Source organism: Lygodium microphyllum, chromosome 24 (genome assembly GCF_053477565.2).
Source record: "Lygodium microphyllum isolate KBCC chromosome 24, Lygodium_microphyllum_v1.1.10, whole genome shotgun sequence".
NCBI lineage: Eukaryota > Viridiplantae > Streptophyta > Polypodiopsida > Schizaeales > Lygodiaceae > Lygodium > Lygodium microphyllum.
Genome location: NC_141158.1, coordinates 13,704,208 through 13,725,663, shown reverse-complemented (window position 1 = coordinate 13,725,663; position 21,456 = coordinate 13,704,208). Strand labels below are relative to the sequence as shown.

Here is a 21,456-nt window from a genome sequence, read left to right as displayed (position 1 = left end):
TCTCTCTCTGTTTTTCTCTCTTCTCCCTCACAAGCTCCTCTCCCTCTTGTATAGAGTCCTAGTCCCCTCTTCCATGACTAGGTGGTGCCCTTACCTCATTCACTTTGGAGTTTGGGATAGTATAGAGGCTGCCATACTGAATTTCCTTCGTCAGATATCTTCATTTACATCACCCACATAGGCATACTTTGCTGACATGGACCACTATGCTACCATGGGGTACAACCCGAAATTCTACGCTTGGCTCCATGCAAAAGTGAAACACCATGAGCATGCGCTGAATGGCCTTCACCCTTCAACCTCTAATCCTAGGAAGGATTCTTCTCATTTCCAATAGGGGAGGGGGTAAGGTGTGGAACATAAAAACAAATCCTAAACCTCAATCAACGTCCAAAAGCAGAAAAGAATGAATAAAAATCAACTTATGATTGAGGAAAAGTGTCATCAATTTTTGGGGAAATGCATGGATTGTTTGAAGGAAAATTCTATTTTTGTACTTAAGCATTTTAGTTTTCCATAAACACACAACTATTTTCTATGTGTCTTTCTGCAAGAAATTATCTGAAGAACACTAATGGTGAGTTGTGGCTTCATGACAGGCACCTACAATGGTAGGACAAGAGAAAAGCAGCAAGTTGCTCTTCTCAAAGGAAGAGCAAGCAAAGTATGGCCTCTCTCAATGGAGACGAGGGCCTTTAAGCAATTCAAGTTTAGGCATATTGTGAATTTGGAAGATGTTGCCATGGAAGAGCGAGCCATAAAGCAGATTGTGGATCAATGCAATTTGCAAAAGTATGTGGAGAAAGTTGGCCAAGTGCGTAGAGTTTCTCCTCCATACCTTCAACAGGAACTATGGCATTATGACTATATGGCACAAGGAGAAGCCACCTACCAAGTGGAAGTTGAGTTGACCCTGGAGCTGGTGGAGAGAGTGTTGGGTCTAGCCAACACGGCCGAAAAGGGATGTGTACAACATGCTAGGGATGGACAAAGTTCTGGTCCACACTAATGATGACATCAACTTAGCTGATATCCTTGACCTAGAAGTCCAACTACAAGCCAAGATGGTGCATGCCTTGTTTTCCAACCAAAGGTACAATGTGCTAATGACCAAGATCAACGTGTCGATGCTTGAAAGCATTGCAGCCAAATATTTAGATGAAGTGAACTTGAACAGCTTCATGTGGAAGACAATTGAGACCTCAACAACAAAGACACTGGCTATAGGTGGAAGACCCACAAGTAGAGAGTCCCCGACCTCCAAGGCAAGAAAGAAGTTGTCATCTAAGGCCTCGACCATAGGATTTGGTGGGGTCTTGACTGCTATCATCAAGGAGGCATTAGGGTAAGCACAAGGTGAAGAAAACGTTGGTGAGACACCAGACATGTCACCTCCCCACCATGAGTACGAACAATCCAATGAGAGAGCTATGAGTGACAAAGAAGGAGAATAAGAAACACAGTCTAGCCACAAAGTGGCCAAAAAGTCCAAGAAGAAAACCCCCCAAGAGAAGGTAGAAGAAGAGAGAAGGAAGAAAGAGAAATCCAACCTACAAAAAGGCACAAAGAAAATCCAAGAAGGTTGAGAAAGAAAGGAAAAGAAAAGAAAAAGCTAAGATGGAGAAGATAAAAAAAGAGTCCAAGAGAGCCAAGGAGGAGAGGAAGAGGAGAGCAGAAGAAGAAAGCCCATACAGAGAAGAAGGCCTGAGAATAAGTGCCCAAGTGCCAGAAATCATGCCACCCCCAGTAACATAAAGCAAGGGCAAGGTCTTGATCTATCCTATTCAAGTTGTCCTAGTGTGTACCACCCTAGTCTTTGCACCCACCCAAGGCACTTCAACCATAGTAGATGCCAGTAATCTTATGGCCTAGGTGCAATTCCTGGTCAATAAAGAGATAGCTCATGATGCAAGTGGAGGAACCCCAGTGACAAGAACAAAAAAACTGGCACAGTTTTGCAGATGTTGGGTCAAGACAGAAGATGGAAGCATCCACAACGACTATCCCTACAGCACTGCCGTCATCCACTAATTATGATGATTCTATCAAAGAACTCCTTTCATAGCTAGAGAGAGCAAAGGAGGAAAAGAAGATGGATGTTGACGAGTTAGAAGCTGAGAAAGAGATAATAGTGGCCTTCCAACCCGAGAGAACCCACCAAGCCAGTTATCAAAAAGAAATAAGTGCGCTAAAGGCGAAGCTTAGGGCTAAGGAAAACCAAGAAGAAAACTGGCGAAAAAGGCTTGAAGATGAGAATTAGGAGCTAGTGGGAATCCGAAGGGAGTATAAGCTCCTAATCCTACAACAAGAAGAATTGCAAGGACAGATGAAAAGAGTCAAGAATGCCATTGAGGAGTTTGCATCAAGAGAAAAAGAGAGGGCCCAAGGATATTAAGAAAACATGGAAATTTTGGAGAATAGGGTAGTTCTAGAACTAAAAGAGCAAAAGAGGATAGAAAGAGAAATCAAGGAACAAGAGTAGAGAATAAGAACCTTAGCTCAAAGGCATAGTGAAAGCTTGGAAGAGATGAAAAGGAGAGCATATGAACAGGTGGGCAAGAGTGAAGGAAGAGTAAAAGACCTAGCAAGACATCTAGCCCTTGTAGAAGGTAACAAGGTGTTAGCAGAAAGCAAGGCATAGGCCACGCAAACAATCTTGGAAGCCCAATTAGTTTGTTACACCTACCTACAGTTGGCAAAGGTATAACAACAGTCGATTAGTGTAGTCAATTATGCATTGTTTGACTTAGAATGCCACTTTCCTTTATGTTGTATCTTATCTATACTTTGTGTACATTGTATAGTGTGTACATTGTATAGTGTGTGGAAGAAAAAGAAAAAGTTAGCAAGAAAACGTTTTGGCCTCCATCTCTCTTCCTGTGTTCTGAGAGAGGTTGATTTTGAAGGCTAAAGTGAAGGAGAAGAAGCAAGGTTTGAGCAAGCAAGCAATGGGAAAGAAGCTCTCCCATTCTTCCACTCTCTCTCTTTGATAGTGCCTGTGGAGGCACCAGAAGCAGGGTAGAGTGAAAATCTCAAATTATTGTGAGATTTGGTGTACAATCAGAGCACTGTATATTCTACAGATAAGCCCTCCCACAGTTATTTTAGGCATCTGAGACCGTTTCAGGCCCCATTTTAAAGCCGCAAGGTTGTGGACTGCAGTTTTAGGATACACTGTGATTTCGGCTATATTGACCGAAAGTGGGTGCACAAGTTACAGATTTTGAATCTGTCATTTTTGAGGTGTTTGCAAGAAGCAAACATAAGGTTGATCTGCAAATAGGTTGTAGATTACATGCACTTTTGAGCAGTCAGTGAAAAAGGTTGCTTGGTATAGTGTTGTGCATGTGTTGTGAAAGATTGCAGAAGACTAGCTTGTTGTGATGTATCCTTGTTTGTGATAATGGCAGAGAACAGTGGAAATCCCATTATTGAGAAGCTCAACAAGAAAAACTACCCTTCATGGAAGTTCCATGTGACGAACTTCCTCATTGAAAAGGGCCTTTATGAGTTTGTTTCAAGTGAAGAAAAGGAGCCAAAGCTGAATATCCCTCCGACTACATATAAATTAAAAGCATGGAAAGAATGGAATGTAAAATACAAAAAGGTGATGTATTGGTTATCTGCAGTCATTGATAATACAATGTTGGGACATATCAAGAATGCAGAAACTTTACATGCAGCTTGGATAATTTTTGAGAACATTTTTTCAGTAAATACAAAGGCACGAAAGATTCAACTCAAGCAAGAGTTGAATGCCTTGAAGAAAGGGAAAATGTTTGTCAATGAGTATGTGCTGAAGGTGAGGAGCATTGCAGATGCTTTAGCAGCAATTGATGCAATGCCTGATGATGATGATTTGGTTTCATCCACTTTGAGTGGCCTTAACAATGAGAAGGCATGGAAATCATTTGTTACTTCATCAATATATGTACGGAAGCCATTTCCAAATTTTGATGAGTTGATCTCTCTCATCATTACCGAAGAGATCAATATGTAGGGTGACTCATCTGAAAAAAATGGTGAACAGGTTCAAGCATTTTACTCAAGTTTAGGAAGGGGACGTGGTAGATCCTCTTTGAGAGCCTGTGGTATGGGACGTGCTGGCGATAACCAGCAAAACAAGTTTAATCAGAAATTTGGTGAAATCCAGGTTTCAGGAGCCCGAGGAAACTTTAGAGGCAGGGGGAGCTCTAGAGGAAGAGGTGGATGGCAGAATAGAGGTTCTGGAAATTCTGTTATTGTTTGCCATTATTGTGGCAAAACAGGCCATGTTTGCAGCCATGCTAAAAAGGATTATATTCGCAGTGGTAAATTGCAACAAGGAAACTATGCATCATTTTCATGACAGAATGAAGACAAAAATGAGTGTTTGTTTGTTATCCAGCATATCGATGAATGCAATTACAAGAAAGGGGACACATGATGATGTATGGTATGTCAATTCAAGTGTATCTAATCATATGACCAATCATGTTGAATGGTTTGGAGAGATGCAATACTTACAAAATCCAGGTTATGTGCAGATGGGTGATGATTCATGCCACCCAATTTCACACATTGGAAAGGTTCCCTTGTCCTTGTATGATGGCCAGACAAAGAGTCTGACAAATGTATTACATGCGCCATCAATTACAAAGAATCTAGTGTCTGTTGGCCAAATGGTAGAGCAGGGGTTGCCGGTCTAATTCAATGCAAAAGGATGTTTTGTAGAAGACTTTAATGATAAGTGCAGGTTGGTTGCAAAAGGAAGTAGAGTTGCCCAAATGTTCACTTTAGATGCTAGAATTCCTGCAATAGATGCTGCTATGTATGCTAAAGGAAAAGGAGTAGTTGCAGATATTAAAATATGGCATAAACATATTGGACATGCAAATGTGCAAAGGCTAAAATTAATGCAATCCAGAGGATTGGTTACAGGGTTGCCTTCTTTTAGAGCTGCAAAATTGCATAAAATCTATGAAGCATGCCAGTTTGGTAAGCAGGCAAGACAACCCTTCTCGCATGACAGAGAAGTGAGTAGAAAAATAGTTGATGTAGTGCATATAGATGTTTGGGAGCCTACATAGAATGTATCTTTGGTGGCAGCAAATACTTTGTCACATTTATTGATGACTGTTTAAGGAAGTTATGGGTATACTTCATGAAGGAAAAAAGTGATGTGTTTGAGCACTTCAAATCTTTTAAGACAGCTGTTGAAACAGAAATAGGCTTAAAAGTAAAGTGCTTGAGATCAGATGGAGGGGGAGAGTACCTCTCTAATGAGTTTAGTGGCTTCTTGAGGACCCATGGGATACAGAGGCAATTTACTTGCAGGTATACCCCATAGCAAAATGGGGTTGCAGAAAGAAAAAATAGGTATATTGCAGAAGTTGCACAGGCATTAATGGCTGAAAAGAATATGCCTAAACATTTTTGGTCTGAGGCTGTCCATACTGTTGTCTACATTATGAACAAAACTTCCATAGCTGCAGTTCATGGGATGACTCCTGAAGAATGCTTTACTGGCAAGAAGCCCTATGTATCGCACTTGAAGGTATTTGGATGTGTTACATATGTTCATGTGCCAAATGAGCTACAGAAGAAGCTTGATCCAAAGGAAAAAAAAATGTGTTTTTATTGGATACTCTTTAGAGCAAAAAGGGTATCGTTGTTATAACCCTGTCACAGAGTGAGCAGGGATGTTATCTTTGATGAGATGGGCAGTTGGTATGCACCTGCGCTAGTGATGTATTAGATGATGATAATGATCATGACAGCTATGTGTTGAAAGAAAAACAAGAATCACGGAGTCTTAGTGAACCAAAAACATCATCTGGTACTATACCTACAGTGAGCCCTTGGTCTGGGAGACTAATTTCAAAAATACAAATATGTTTTATTATGGAAAAGTGTAGAAATTGCTACAAAAAATATTAATGATAAAATATTGCAAGTATTACCTTGAAAAGATTATTTGATAACTGAACTTGATAAGATTTTACTATGGTTTATTTCAGTAAATAATCAAACTAAAAATAGTTCATGCCTAGATGCCATGTGACGTAATCAGCATTATGTCTCCGTAAGGACAACAATTAGGGCTCTTATGCTCAAGCCAAATTTTTACTTGCTTATGAATGCTTGACCAATGTTGAGATAGGAGGTCACATACGAAAGGTTCCCTCCTATAATGGGATAAAAACCAGGGGGCTCTAGTCAATTTTGGTAATATTCATAGCTAGACCTATCATGGAAGTTTTTTTACCTAGGGCAATCAGCATATAAGTGTGTGGCATCCCACTTTAGACATCTTAGGTTGGCATTATCCTTGTGCACATTTTCTTTCTCTAGACACCTTGATGAGACATGTCTTGGTTGGGGGCCACAAGTCCACCAGCAAGTGAGAGACTCTTGCAAGGGGTTTCCTCCCAATACCCCAACCTTGTCCCTTCCAAAGCCATGACTGGGACTAGTCTAAAATCCATCAGTACTAGATACCTCTCTTCATCACATGGCCTTTGTAATTATCTCTATTGGATTAATTTCAACCCAAGGGGCTAGTGGCCTGTAGTCATTAGATGTTGAAAATTCTAGTGGAGCCCCCCTTCCATAGTTGAGCTGCCTATTTATGGGTCAAAATTATTGAGGATAAGCTTGTTGTTATGACAATCTCTAAGGTACTTGACAAAAACTATCTTCATGTCCACATCTATCACAATTTGTACACATGCAAGGTCTTGGGTCCAACGTTCTGATGGGAGATGATTGCCACAGTCAATGCATTGTAAATGCAGCCTCATAGCTCATCTTATTGCCTCCTAAAGCCTCAAAAGTTCTAGTTTCACTATTCACCATGGGTTGTGGATCTCTCATTTTGATTAATAAAGATGCTTCCTACTACTAGGCCTAAATAGCTTTCAAGCTCATTTCTCTTCCATAGGTTATCTACACATATTGCCTCCTCAAAAAACCCTCAAATGAGTTGCTATTGTAATGTAGCACAGAGGATACACTTGACACTACCGGGTGTGAGGATAATCAAAACCTTTAGTAAGGGTAACCTCGAGGAAAAGACAAAAGAACATTCAAACATGCGAGGCAAGCCTAGTGATGAGAGCTAGTTGATACAATCACATGTTGAATAGAGAGAACCAATGAGCGAGGCCATGCTTGAAACAAGAAGGTCAGGAGACAATGCCAAGGACATCAGGTTTTGGACTTATAAATATCGTAGAAGACCACAAAAGAAACCCAAGCCTTATAGATGAATGTAATATCTCCCCCCCCGTGGCCCCCCCGTGCATAAGAACCTCCCCTTAATTTCTTAAATAAAATTTCTCTTTGCCTTTTTTACTAATATTCATTAGTTTGACAATTGAATTATCCACATAACCTCCTTTAAAGAATCTCTTGATGAAAGGTTATTTAATCCTTTCAAAATCATTGCGGTCCACATTATCTAGGCTGGTAAACCACATTCAACCTTTTTCCTATAGAAGCAATTCAAAGGCTTGTGCCCATTGACCAAAGTCTTGGAGGCTGTTAGCCTTGTAGACCTACTCAAATTTCTCCACAAAGCTATATGGATCATTACTTGCTTGGTACTTTTCAATTTCTTTTGCCAATATAGACATTTTAGTTTGGCTTCATGTAGTGGGTGTTACACAAAGACCAAGAGAAAAGCTACCAATGCAGCCCTACTTTGCTCAATAGTTGTGGGAAAATGCTCGATTAGGAGTTAACTTAAGGTGAGGTCCACCTCAAAGCCCTTTCACTATTAGCATTTCCTCTAGCCCTCACTCTCTCAAAAATTGCTAGGATTCTTTAGACTTCATCCAGTTTAATTTCCCTTCGTAGTCCATTCACTCATTCTTCTTGCGCATAAGTAGCAACTCACTATAATAGATCCTTTCCCAATCATCTTTCCTCTTACAAATCTTTGATTTTTTTTGTATTGCTCTTCCATGATGTAATATCCTAGTTTCCTATCATATTATGTGATAGAGAATATCAAGGGATAAATCAATAGGGTTGAAACCCAAACCATCTAAGTTTGATTTCAAGGCAAACATGTTCACTATATCTTCTTGTGACACTCAAGTTTCAATTAAATGGATGAGATCAGATAGGTTGATGGTAGTTCCTAGTGAATATGCTTCTTATTCAATAATATATCAAGTTACCATCATGTTGCACCTTAGGTGCTAAATTGATCATTGCCTAATTGCTCAAGGTGATCCCCCTCCATCGTGCCCATTCGGGCATGCCGCCGCCTTGATAAACCCTTTGCCCTCCCCGCATGCGGGGGTGGCAGGAGGAACTTAATAAACCTTGTCTTGTTTGAGATTCCTCCCCTCGGGAGGATTGAAAAGCAAAATGCAACAACTCTCAACAATGGATATCTTGGCTCTTGCAACGATGAAGAACGTAGTGAAATGCGATACGTAGTGTGAATTGTAGAATTATGCAAATCATCGAGTCTTTGAATGCAACTTGTGCCCATGGCTATCGTCCTAGGTCATGCCTACTTGAGTGTCCCTAACTCCTCTACACCCTCTCCCCTTCTTCGGGGGAGGGTGGAATTGGTCGTCCGCGCTCCGATGCCGTGGTTGGCTGAAATGTATCGGCATCACCATGCGGTGATGTTTCTCTGCAAGGGTGGTTCGTCTCCTCATTGAGGTGGCGGTTATTTGTAGGTGCCTCTTCCAAGGTGCACGTGTCGGATCAAGCTGTTCAAAGCCGGGGCTTGCCCTCGGTGACCCGAAACGCAATTCGGACCTCAAATCAAGCAAGGATACCCGCTGAGTTTAAGCATATCACTAAGCGGAGGAAAAGAAACTAACTAGGATTTCCCTACTGGCTGCGAGTGAACCGAAAAGAGCCTAGCTTGGGAATCGCATGGCTTTGCCGTGCGAATTGTAGTCTGGAGAGGCGTACTCTGTGATCCCCCTAGAAAGGGGCGTCAGAGAGAGTGAGAGCCCCATCGAGCTCGGACCCTGTCGCTCCATGAGGCACTGTCGACGAGTCGGCCTGTTTGGAAATGCAACCCTAAGTGGGTGGTCAATTCCATCCAAGGCTAAATATCGGCAAGAGACCAATAGCAAACAAGTACCATGAGGGAAAGATGAAAAGGACTTTGAAAAGAGAGTTGAAAAGTGCTTGAAATTGCTAGGAGGGAAGTGAATGGAGGACGCGAGTGCGCCCCGATCGAATGTGAAACAGTACGAACTAGTCTGCCGCTTGACGTGGGGCACTACTCAGTGTGCGCCGATGCAGCAGGACAAGAGCAGGCTTTAGATGGCTCGTCGATGCCATCGCATCAGCCAAGAAACGAAGCGTGCGCCACTTGTGGCGGGTTTTGCACCTACATGCTCGGGACGCTAGCGCTCTGGGCCTTCCATCCGCCGACTTGTATTGAAACACGGACCAAGGAGTCTAACATGTATGCGAGCCGGTGGGTGGAACACCCACGGAGGCGCAAGGAACCTGACAGGTGGGATCCCCTTCACGTGGTGCACCATCGATCGACCATGATCTTTTATGAAAGGTTTGAGTAGGAGCATACTTGCTGGGACCCGAAAGATGGTGAACTATGCCTGAGGAGGGCAAAGCCAGAGGAAACTCTGGTGGAGGCTCGTAGCGATACTGACATGCAAATCGTTCGTCAAACTTGGGTATAAAAGGGTGTCAATTGATTAAGATAGCAGGATGGTGGTCATGGAAGTCGAAATCCGCTAAGGAGTGTGTAACAACTCACCTACCGAATCAACTAGCCCCAAAAATGGATGGCGCTGAATCGCGCGACCTATATCAGGCCATCAGGGTGAGTACGAGGCTCCAATGAGTAGGAGGGCATGGGGGTCGTGGCGCAGCTCTGGGCACGAGCCCGAGTGAAATGGCCCCAAGAGCAAATCTTGGTGGTAGTGACAAGAGTAGATCTTGGTGGTAGTGGCAAATTAAAACAAAGCATTGTGATGGCCCTTGCAAATGTTGACTCAATGTGATTTCTGCCCAGTGCTCTAAATGTCAAAGTGAAGAAATTCAACCAAGCATGGGTAAACAGCAAGAGTAACTATGACTCTCTTGAGGTAGCCAAATGCCTCGTCATCTAATTAGTGGCACGCATGAATGGATTAATGAGATTCCCATTGTCCCTATCTACTATCTAGCAAAACCACGACCAAGGGAACTGGCTTGGAAGAATCAGCAGGCGGGCAAAGAAGACCATGTTGAGCTTCGACTTTGTGAAATGACTTGAGAGGTGTAGAATAAGTGGGAGCCTTTGGTGCAAGTGAAATACCACTACTTTTAACATTATTTTACTTACTCTGTGAGGTGGAGGCGAGGCTCCGCTCCTGCTTTTGGTCTTAAGGCATGCTCGCGTGCAGATCCAAGTAGAGGACATTGTCAGGTGGGGAGTTTAGCTGGGGTGACACATCTATTAAAAGATAACGCAAGTGTCCTAAGATGAGCTCAACGAGAACAGAAATCTTGTGTGGAACAAAAGGGTAAAAGATCATTTGATTTTGATTTTCAGTACAAATACAAACTGTGAAAGCATGGCCTATCGATCCTTTAGTGTTTTGGAATTTGAAGCTAGAGATGTCAAAAAAGTAACCACAGGGATAACTAGCTTGTGGCAGCCAAGCGTTCATAGCGACATTGCTTTTTGATTCTTTGATGTCGGCTCTTCCTATCATTGCGAAGCAGAATTTGCCAGGTGTTGGATTGTTCACTCACAAATAGGGAATGTGAGTTGGGTTTAGACCGAGTTTAGTTTTATCCTACTGATGAGGGGTGCCGCAATAGTAATTCAACTTAATACAAGAGGAACCGCTGATTCACATAATTGGTCATTGCACTTGGTTGAAAAGCCAATGGTGCAAAACTACCATATGTAAGATTATGACTGAACACCTCTAAGTCAGAATCCATGCTAGATGCGGCGCTCTCTACCTCCTCGGTTATTACCCGATTGATAGTAGGGGCGCTTGTGCATCCTCGAGAGCATGTGTCGAGAGTCTCCCTCGAGGTGCTGGAACTGGTCGCCCTCGAGGACTCTGAATGGAAATCCAAATGATCGAGGAGATGAATCCTTTGCACACGACTTAAATATGTGGCTAGGTATTATAAGTGGCAGAGTAGCCTTGCTGCTACGATCCACTGAGATTCAGCCCGCCGCCGCACCGATTTTCCCCCTTCCACTCCATTCGTCGACGGTTTTCTTGGCCTCGGCCCTTGTGTGTCATGGCACGCCCCTAAGTCCTCATGCACACCATGCACCCAATCTAGCCTAGCTCATGTAGGCAGCTTGATTGCCTTCTCCTCACATTCCCTGTCTTGACTTGCTTGCATTAGTGCATTTTTCGCGCTTGTCTCACCTTGTCGGCACCCACAGCATTTCAAGTGTGCCCCGCCCATCGTGGGATGGATTCTACGACTCAAATCTTCTGTGCGTCACCTCCATGTTTATGGGGTTCTCTTCACGTGGACATGCGCCCTCCATGACGTGGATTCTATCACTTAATCTTTTGTACCTCATTGTCTTTATGTGCACGAGGTTCTCTTCGCGTGGATGCTCACCCTCGGTGTCATAAAGGGCACCCAATGGAATTCCAAGTCCGTCCATGGCATGGATTCTATGACTCAATCTTATGTGCACGGGGTTTAGTGCTCGCGTGGACACGAGTCCTCTGTGGTATGAATGGCATGTCTTAGCATGCCCCCACCACCTTGTGGCATGATATGGGAACATGTCCTCCATGGCAAGTATATTGTGGCATGATGTGGGCACATGTCCTCCATGGCACGTATTCTCTAACTTGATCTTTTCTACATCACCACCTCTGTGTGCACGGGGTGCTCTTCACGTGGATGCTTTCCCTTCGTGTCAAAAATGGCATGCGATGGCATTCAATCTTTTGTGTGTTGCCTCCATGTGCGTGGGTTTAGGGTTTGTGTTGAGTCGCATCCCCTGTGGCACAAATGGCATGGCATGCCACCATGCCTTGCTCTTGAGCTCTCTTAGGCCACTTTGTCAGTATACAAGAGCTCTTTGGAATTCCTTTTTGTTCATGGTGCGGTCATATTAGCACTAATACACTGGATCCCATCAAAAAACTCCGCAATTAAGCCTGTTTTGGCTAGAACAATACTGGGATGGGTGACCTCCTAGGAAGTCCTCATGCTGCACCCTTTTGCATGCTTGTTTCGAGACCATGGCATGGCAATCCCCTCGGATCGCGTCTTGACTCTCCACACTGACATCGTGGTAGGAAACCCCCTCACCTTGCCATTACATGATGCCTACTCTCCTCATCGCGATTGTCTTTGCGTATATCGTGCATGGTCCCTCCCTCTGCCTCGCTTTGACATGATACCCCCTCCTCACGATGCGAGGCTTTTTGGGAGTAGAGGGTGTGCCATGTTGTGGGGGGGTGAGGTGGAGCACGCTTTTCTCAGGAGGGAGGGTGTGCCATGTCGTAGGAGGGTTGGGTGGTGCCATGTAATGGGAGGGTTGGGTGGAGCGGCCGGGCATACCATGTCATGGGGTGTGCCATATTGTGGAGTAGGGTTTTTTGAGGAAGGGGAGGGCGTGTGCCACGTTGCCGAGGGGTGGGGGGAAGGGGGTGTTTTGGGTGGAGCAGAGTTTTTTGAGGGGGGAGGGGTGTGCTATGTCATGGGGGGTGAGGTGTGGTGGGTTGAGTGGAGTTTTTTGAGGTGTGGTGGAGTGGTGTGCATGGAGTGAGGTTTTTTGAGGGGGATTGCCATGTCGTTGGGGGAGGGGGGGGAGGGGGAGGGCGGATGGGGGCTCGGGTGGAGTGAGGTTTTTTAGGGGGTGTTGGGGGTAAAGGCGCCTCCGCCTAGCCACCTGTGTATTACTACACTAGCAGTACCCACCACCACTGCACACTACAGGGTGGCAGGCGCCCGTCACAGTCACTCATTCTTTATTCTTTTAGTGACAGTTTGAATAAAGGAAGGCTGGCCACACATTGTGGTTGTTGGAGTTCCCACTTTTGAGTCTCTCTCTCTCTTGCTCTTGCTCTCCATCAGCCATAGCTCTCACCGCCAAGCTTCTTCCTCCTGGGTTCTACTTCCTTTCAACTGATATCAAACCAAAGGCATTGGAGCTTGCTTGGCATTCTCTTCAGCAACCTAGATTTGAAGAGCTTCAACTCGAGCTTCAATGGTAGCCATGGCATCTTCATTTGCAGGTACGTTTTGATCTCCCACCTCCTCCTCCCCAATCTTCTGGTCTTCATTTGGCACCTCACAAGTCTACATCAGAGCCCCCTAATCATTGCCAAGTGCTCAGTAGCACTACTGAAGACCCCCCAACCCCCAGGAGCAACCAGCGCAAAATGCATCGCATTTTTAGAGGGCTAGGCTAATCTCCTCCTAGCATTTCCAGCTCCTTCCCCAGCTTCTCGGCACTGTTTTGCAACCTTCTTGATCATCTTTGGACTCCCCGGCATTGGTTCTTGGCTCTTGCGATTGATATGAGTACTTCCACCTTTAGCCATTGCTGTATACATAGTCCCAGGACTGTCAAAAATAGGGCAGCACTTAACATTTAATGTTTGATGCTTCTTGGCATTGCCCATTTGATGTCTTTTGATGCCCGGTGATGCTCGGATGTTATGGGATGCAATGTCTATGCTTTGGGACTGATTTGAAGCAGATTTGGGCATCGATTGAGCTTCATTTGACAATGAATATGTTGTTGTAATACAGTGGGATGAAGCTCATTTACTTTGTGTATGCATTGGTTCTTAGATACGGGGTGCTTACTAGAGATTTGAATGATCATATCAATGTATTTGGAGATTATCAATTGCTTCTTTCTTGTTTCGGAATGCCTTTGAGCTTGGATTAGGCTCCGCCTTGGTTGTCATTCACTAGCATTGGGATTGAATTGGCATGCTTTGGACCGGTTTATGCCTATTGTCATTGGTTGACATTTAGGCTTCTTGCATTTATGCTTTGGTTCAGATATGGATGCCACTTGGTTTTCCCATGCTTGACAATCACTTGGAGCTTCATCTTTGGATGTATTTGAGCATTTTGGACCTACTGGGCATTACATTTGGTTGTCAGTTACATGGTATTTGAATGCTTTCAGGCTTATGCTTTATGGGTCTGAGATAGCTTGGGATTTATGCTTCATATGTACCCTACTGGGATTTGGAATGTCTAATGCTATGTACTCGATGTATTTGAGCGTTGCTTGCTCTATTTGCATCTGACTTTACTTCCAGTGGGAGTCTCTTGGCATATTCGGATGTACATGGAGTTTTACTTACACGAGCTTGAGCTTGTGGGACAGTTACATGCATTTGCTCTCTTGGCATATTTGGATGTACACAGAGTTTTACTTACACTTGAGCTTGTGGGATAGTTACATGCATTTTCTCTCTTGAGAGCTTTATGTCTGCAGTTAGTCTATAGTGGGTTGATTTGATACGCCTATTGGGGCGCAGGCACCTATCTCTGTCCAGGTTTGTCAATTTTGTATGCATCTTGGATGGTTATGCATTGAGCTTCTTGCTCTATCAATTGTGCTTGTGCTTGGTCTCTTCTCTTACCCCAAGGCCCATTACATGCATGACTTTTAGACCTATGAGATGTCTCTTACCTGATAGGTTATTGGTGTTTGACAGTTCTTGGTACCTTCTTGCCCCTTGACACTCACTATTGGCTATATCTTGCTAAGTGGCAGTTGCAGTGACATTTGTCTCAGTGATTGCTTCACTTTGGGACAGTTTTACATACTGCTGTAATTCATTCTGACAAGCTGAAATCTTTAGATTTTGAGCATTTGTATGAGGATAATGCTTACTGTTTGATTTTCTCTTGGTCATATTTGGTGGACATGTGGTTCTCTTGATGATATCCACTCTTTCAGCCAGTTTTAGCAGTGGTTTTAGTGCATTTTCTGCTAATTACAACAACTTGTATTTTTGCATTTTTTCTTTGATTTGGGACAGTATGGCTGGTCATCTGAAAGACACAGCTCTCTTTAACATTGCCAAGTTGGATGGTACCAACTATGGGTATTGGAAGTCCCAGATATGGAAAGTTTTGGTGTAGAAGTTGCAGATTAAACCCTTGCATTTCAAGGCTGTTAAACCTGAGGATATGGATGATTATGTTTGGATGGAAGTTGATGAACTATGCAAGTCTACCATTATCTTGTTACTCTCAGAAGAGGTCCATCATAATGTTGTTGAAGATGAGAATCAGAGTTAATGGGACTTATGGGAGAAGATTCAGGAGCTTTATGTGCAGCAGAGTCCTACGTCACAAATGTATTGGCTGCAATAGTTAACGGACCTTCACATGAAGGAGGGGACATCCCTATCATCTCATTTCAGTCAATTTCATGCCATCATGAAGAATCTGTTGTCACTGGGTATTGAGTTCAAAGACAACTTGCACCCGTTGTTTCTACTTGGCACCCTGTCTGAATCATGGGATGTCTTCCCTACTGCCATATGCACAAACAAGCTTGATGGGCTGAAAATCAAAGATGTTTAGAGTGCTTAATTGACTAAGGAAATCAACATGAGAAACAATGATACTTCCCGCTCTTCACATGCATTGACCGTTAGAGGTGGAAGACATGGTAGGCATGATAATGATCATAAGGGCAAGGACTCTCAGAAGTCCAGGTCAAAGTCACGTGGCCACAATAAGTCCCGTGGATGGAAGTCTAATCTTACCTATCATTATTGTGAGATCTATTGCGGGTAATGTGCATACCAAGTATATGAGAGGCCTATCCCAGATCTTTCATCTCAAATCTCTTTTTGAGCTGAGCTTTAAGAGCATCTAGCTCCCCATGAGCTGTCCCTACTAAAAGCATGTCATCCACATAGATTACCAAAATCAGTAAAGAATCGTCATGGGCTTTCTTTGTATGCAATAATGATAGGTAAGATTAGACTTCCATCCTGCAGACTTGCTCATGAAGAGCCTCACTATAGAGTGCTTTGCCTTCCTCAAGAGATTGATGAGCATTGGATGAGATGACGTCTTTTTCCTCATCCTATTGTACATGTGTACATGTTGTACTGTCTTTTCTTTTCTTTTCTCTCTCACTGGGACAGATTCGCCTTTAAGTGGGAGGTTGTTGGGGGTAAAGGCGCCTCCGCCTAGCTGCCCGTGTATTACTACACTAATAATACCCACCACTACACATTACAAGTGGCGAACACGCGTCACAGTCACTTATTCTTTATTCTTTTAGTGACAATTTGAATAAAGGAAGGCCCGGCCACACATTGTGGTTATTGGACTTCCTACTTTTGAGTCTCTCTCTCTCTTGCTCTTGCTCTTGCTCTCCATCCGCCATAGCTCTCACCACCAAGCTTCTTCCTCCTAGGTTCTAATTCCCTTTCAGGGGGTGCGCCGTGTCGTGGGGGGGTGAGGTTAGGTGGGGTGGGTTGAGCGAGGTTTTTGGAGGTGCGATGGCATGGTGTGGATGGAGCGGGGTTTTTTGAAGGGGTTTCCATGTCGTGCGGAGGGGGGATTGTGCCATGTCATGGGGGGGCGACGGGTTGGGTGGAGCATGGTTTTTTTAGGGGAGGGGTGTGCCATGTCGTGGGGGGTGAGGTTAGGTGGAGTGGGTTGAGCAGGGTTTTTTGAGGTGCGGTGGGGTGGTGTGGATGGAGTGGGGTTTTAGGAGGGGGTTGCCATGTCATTGGGGGGGGGATTGTGCCATGTCGTGGGGAGGCGGGAGGTTGGGTGGAGTGGGGTTTTTTTAGGGGGGGTGAGGTGGGCTGGGTTGAGGGGGGTTTTTTGAGATGGGGTGGGGGGTGTGTGTGATGTGTCGTGGGTGGGTTGAGTGGGGTTTTTTGAGGTGCGATGGGGTGGCATGGATGGAGCGGGGTTTTTCGAGGGGGGTTGCCATGTCATTGGGGGGGGGGGGGGACTTGGGTGGAGTGGGGGTTTTTGAGGGGGGTTGCCATGTCATGAGGGGGCAGGGGGTTGGGTGGAGCGGGGTTTTTTTAGGCAGGGTTTTTTTAGGCGGGGTGGTGCACCGTGTCATGGGGGAATGAAGTGGGGTAGGTTGAGTGAGGTTTTTTGAGGTGGGGTGGGGGGCGTGTGCCATGTCGTGGGGGGTGATGGGGTGGATTGAGCGGGGTTTTTTAAGGTGCAGTGGGATCACATGGATGGAGCGGGGTTTTTTTTAGGGGGGTTGCCATGTCATGGGGGAGGGGGGGGAACTTGGGTGGAGTGGGGTTTTTTGAGGGGGGATTGTGCCATGTCATGGGGGGGCGGGGGTTCGATGGAGCAGGGTTTTCTTAGGGGGGTGCGCCATGTCATGGGGTAGTGAGGTGGGGTGGGGTGAGGCGAGGTGAGGTGAGGTGGGTAGGGGGGTTTTAGGGTGGAGTGGGGTTTTTTGGGGAGATGAGGTGGGGTGGGGGGGGCGTGTCGTGTCGTGGGGGGATGAGGGGGTGGGTTGAGCAGGGTTTATTGAGGTGTCATGGGATGGTGTGGATGGAGCAAGATTTTCTTAGGAGAGGTGCGCCGTGTCATGGGGGGTGAGGTGAGGTGAGATGGGAAGGGGGGGTTAGGGTGGAGTGGGGTTTTTTGGGGAGGTGAGGTGGGGTGGATTGAGCATGGTTTTTTGAGGTGGGGTGGGGGGGTGTGCCGTGTCATGGGGGGTGATGGGTGGGTTGAGCGGGGTTTTTTGAGGTGCGGTGGGATGGTGTGGATGGAGTGGAGTTTTTTTTAGGGGGGTTTCCATGTTGTGGGGGGGGGGGGGGGGAGGGGAACTTGGGTGGAGTGGGGTTCTTTGAGGGGGAGATTGTGCCATGTTGCAAGGGGTCAGGGGGTTGGGTGGAGTGGGGTTTTCTTTGGGGGGGGGGAGGTGCACTGTGTCGTGGGGGGCTGAGGTGGGGTGGGGTGGGTTGAGCAGTGTTTTTTGAGGTGCGGTGTGGTGGTGTGGATGGAGTGGGGTTTTTTAGGGGGATGCGTCGTGTCATGGGGGGATGAGGTGGGGTGGGGGGGTGTGTCATGTCTTGGGGGAGTGAGGGTAGGTGTGGGATGGGTTGAGCAAGGGTTTTTGAGATGCAATGGCATGGTGTGGATGGAGCGGGTTTTTTTAGGGGGTGGCACCATGTCGTGGGGGGGTGAGGTTAGGTGGGGTGGGTTGAGCGAGGTTTTTTGAGGGGGGCTGCCATGTTGTTATGGGGGGGAGGGGGGAGGATTGTGCCATGTTGTGGGGGGATGGAGGTTTGGGTGGAGCAGGGTTTTTTTCAGGGGGGTGCACCATGTCATGGGGGGGTGAGGTTAGGTGGGGTGGGTTGAGTGGGGTTTTTGAGGTGCGATGGGGTGATGTGGATGGAGTGGGTTTTTTGAGGGGGGTTGCCATGTCATGGGGTGGCGGGGGGTTGGGTTGAGCAAGGTTTTTGTAAGGGGGATGCGCCGTGTCATGGGGGGGTGAGGTGGTGTGGGTTGAGCGGGGTTTTTTGAGGTTCTATGGGGTGGCATGGATGGAGCGGGATTTTTTTTAGCGAGGTTTCCATGTCATTGGGGGGGGGGGGGGGGGGGGATTCTTAGGCGAGGTGGGATGGGGGGTGTGCCGTGTCGTGGGGGCGTGATGGGGTGGGTTGAGTGGGGTTTTTTGAGGTGCGATGGGATGGCATGGATGGAGCGGCGTTTTTTTGAGGGGGTTGACCATGTCGTGGGGGAGGAGATGGGAAACTTGGGTGGAGTGGGGTTTTTTGAGGGGGGATTGTGCCATGTCGTGGGGGGGCAGGGGGTTGGGTGGAGTGGGGTTTTCTTGGGGGGGTGCGCCGTGTCATGGGGGGTGAGCTGGGGTGGGGTGAGGTGGGGAGGGGGGGTTTATGGTGGAGTGGGGTTTTTTGGGGGGGGGGGTGAGGTGGGGTGAGGTGGGGTGGGTTGAGCAGGGTTTTTTGAGGTGTGGTGGGATGCCATGGATGGAGTGGTGTTTTTTGGGGGGGTGAGGTGGGGTGGGTTGAGCAGGGTTTTTTGGGGGTGAGGTGAGGTGGGGCGAGGTGAGGTGGGGTGGGGTGGGGAGGGGGGGTTTATGGTGGAGTGGGATTTTTTGGGGGGGTGAGGTGGGGTGGGTTGAGCGGGGTTTTTTGGGGGTGAGGTGAGGTGGAGTGAGGTGAGGTGAGGTGATGTGGGGAGGGGGGTTTATGGTGGAGTGGGGTTTTTGGGGGGGGTGAGGTGGGTTGGGTTGAGCAGGGTTTTTTGAGGTGTGGTGGGATGGCATGGATGGAGTGGTGTTTTTTTTAGGGGGGTTTCCATGTCATTGGGGGGGGACTTAGTTGGAGTGGGGTTTTTTGAGGGGGGATTGTGCCATGTCATGGGGGGGCGGGGGGTTGGGTAGAGCGGGGTTTTCTTAGGGGGTGCGCCGTGTCATGGGGGGTGAGGTGGGGTGGGGTGAGGTGAGGTGAGGTGGGGAGGGGGGTTAGGATGGAGTGGGGTTTTTTAGGGGGGTGAGGTGGGGTGGGTTGGGCAAGGTTTTTTGAGGTGGCGTGGGGGGGTGTGCCGTGTCGTGGGGGGGTGACGAGGTGGGTTGAGCAGGGTTTTTTGAGGTACAGTGGGATGGTGTGGATGGAGCGGGGTTTTCTTTAGGGGGTTGCCATGTCAATTGGGGGGGGAGGAACTTGGGTGGAGTGGGGTTTTTTGAGGGGGGTTGTGCCATATTGTGGGGGGGCGGGGGGTTGGGTGGAGTGGGGTTTTCTTAGGGGGGTGCGCCTTGTCGTGGGGGGGTGAGGTGGGGTGGGGTGAGGTGAGGTGAGGTGAGGAGGGGGGGTTTAGGGTGGAGGGGTTTTTTGGGGGGTGAGGTGGGGTGGGTTGAGCAGGGTTTTTTTAGGTGAGGTGAGGTGGGGTGGGGGGTTTTTTGAGGGGGGATGAGGGTGTGCCGTGTCATGGGGGGATGAGGTGAGGTGGGGTGGGTTGAGCGGAGTTTTTGAGGTGAGGTGGGGTGGGATGGATGGAGCGGGGTTTTTTCAAGGGGGTTGCCATGTCGTGGGGGGGAGGGGGGGACTTGGGTGGAGTGGGGTTTTTTTCCTTGGGGGGGGGGGGGGGGGGGGGAGGGGGAGGGGGGGTTGTGCCATGTCGTGGGGGGGCGGGGGGTTGCATAGAGTGGGGGGGTTGGGTGGTGCCATGTCATGGTGGGAGGGGGTTGGGTGGAGCAAGGCATCTGCCATGTTGTTGTGGAGCGGGGTTTTTGGGGGAGGGGGGTGCCACGGTTTGGTGGAGCACGGGGTGTGACATGTCGTGGGGAGGGGGGATGTGCCATGTCGTGGGGAGGGTTGAGTGGGGTTTTTTGAGGTGAGGTGGGGTGGGATGGATGGAGCGGGGTTTTTTCAGGGGGTTGCCATGTCGTGGGGGGGCTAGGTGGAGGGGGTGTTTTTTGAGGGGGGGTGTGCCATGTCGTGGAGGAGCGAGGTGGGGTGGGTCTGGGTGGGGTGAGGTGAGGTGAGGTGAGGTGGAGGGGGGGTTAGGGTGGAGCAGGGTTTTTGAGGTGAGGTGAGGTGGAGAGGGGGGTTTGGGCGACAGAGCGAGGTTTTTTGAAGGGGGAGGAGGGATGTGTCGTGTCATGGGGGGGGATGTGCCATGTCATGGGGGCTTAGGTGGAGTGGGGTTTTTTGAGGGGGGGGTGTGCCATGTCGTGGGGGGGATGTGCCATGTTGTGGGGGAGGGGGGCTTAGGTGGAGAGGGTTTTTTGAGGGGGGTGGTGCCACGTCATGGGGGAGGGGGTGGGGTGGGGTGGGGTGGATGGAGCAAGGATTTTTTAGGGGGGATGTGCCATGTTGTGGGCGGGTGTGCCATGTCATGGGGGGGTGGGGGGGGAGATGTGTCGTGTCGTGGGAGGGGGGGTTGGATGGAGTGGGGTTTTTTGAGGGGGGGATGTGCCGTGTCATGGGAGGAGGGGTTGGGTGGAGTGGGTTTTTGAGGGGGACGCATGCCATGTCGTCGTGGGGGAACTGGGTGAAGCGGGGTTTTTTGATGAGGGGGAGGGGGTGTGCCATGTCATGTGGGGGGTGTGCCATGACACAACATGACCCCCCTCCCAAACACAGCATGACATGACACGATGTGATGTGCCCCACTCCCCCTTTCCCCAACATAACATGACCCCCTCCCAAACACAGCATGACATGATATGACACGACACGAAACGATGCGACGCGACGTGATGCAATGCGACCCCCCCCTTATTGACGTTGTAGGCTAGTAAGGCTCGCTAAGAGCAAGGTCTCTTCAAGTGTAGACCTCAAGGTATTTCCAATGGTGGGTTTGTTGTTCATAACATGTTTCCCCTTCTAATATGTGGTCATCTCAAGTCTTCTATTGATGGATGTTTGATTGCTTTGTTTCCCAATTGCCTTGTTTTTCTTCCTTCTTATTTACTTTTACCTTGATTCTTCCTTCTTCTTCGTTCGTTCATCTTTCTCTCCTTGGGTAGTTCGTTTAGATGCACACTAC

General features: G+C 47.5%; 1 non-coding gene and 1 pseudogene across 1 annotated transcript; both read left to right on the top strand.

The window, feature by feature from the left end:
• Positions 1 to 8,365: 8,365 nt before the first annotated feature.
• On the top strand, positions 8,366 to 8,520 carry LOC148014859 (5.8S ribosomal RNA). The gene has a single exon (XR_015688544.1). It is a non-coding gene; the product is annotated as a 5.8S ribosomal RNA (ribosomal RNA).
• Positions 8,521 to 8,756: 236 nt separating this feature from the next.
• On the top strand, positions 8,757 to 11,177 carry LOC148014858 (25S ribosomal RNA; annotated as a pseudogene).
• The last annotated feature ends 10,279 nt before the right edge of the window (positions 11,178 to 21,456 follow it).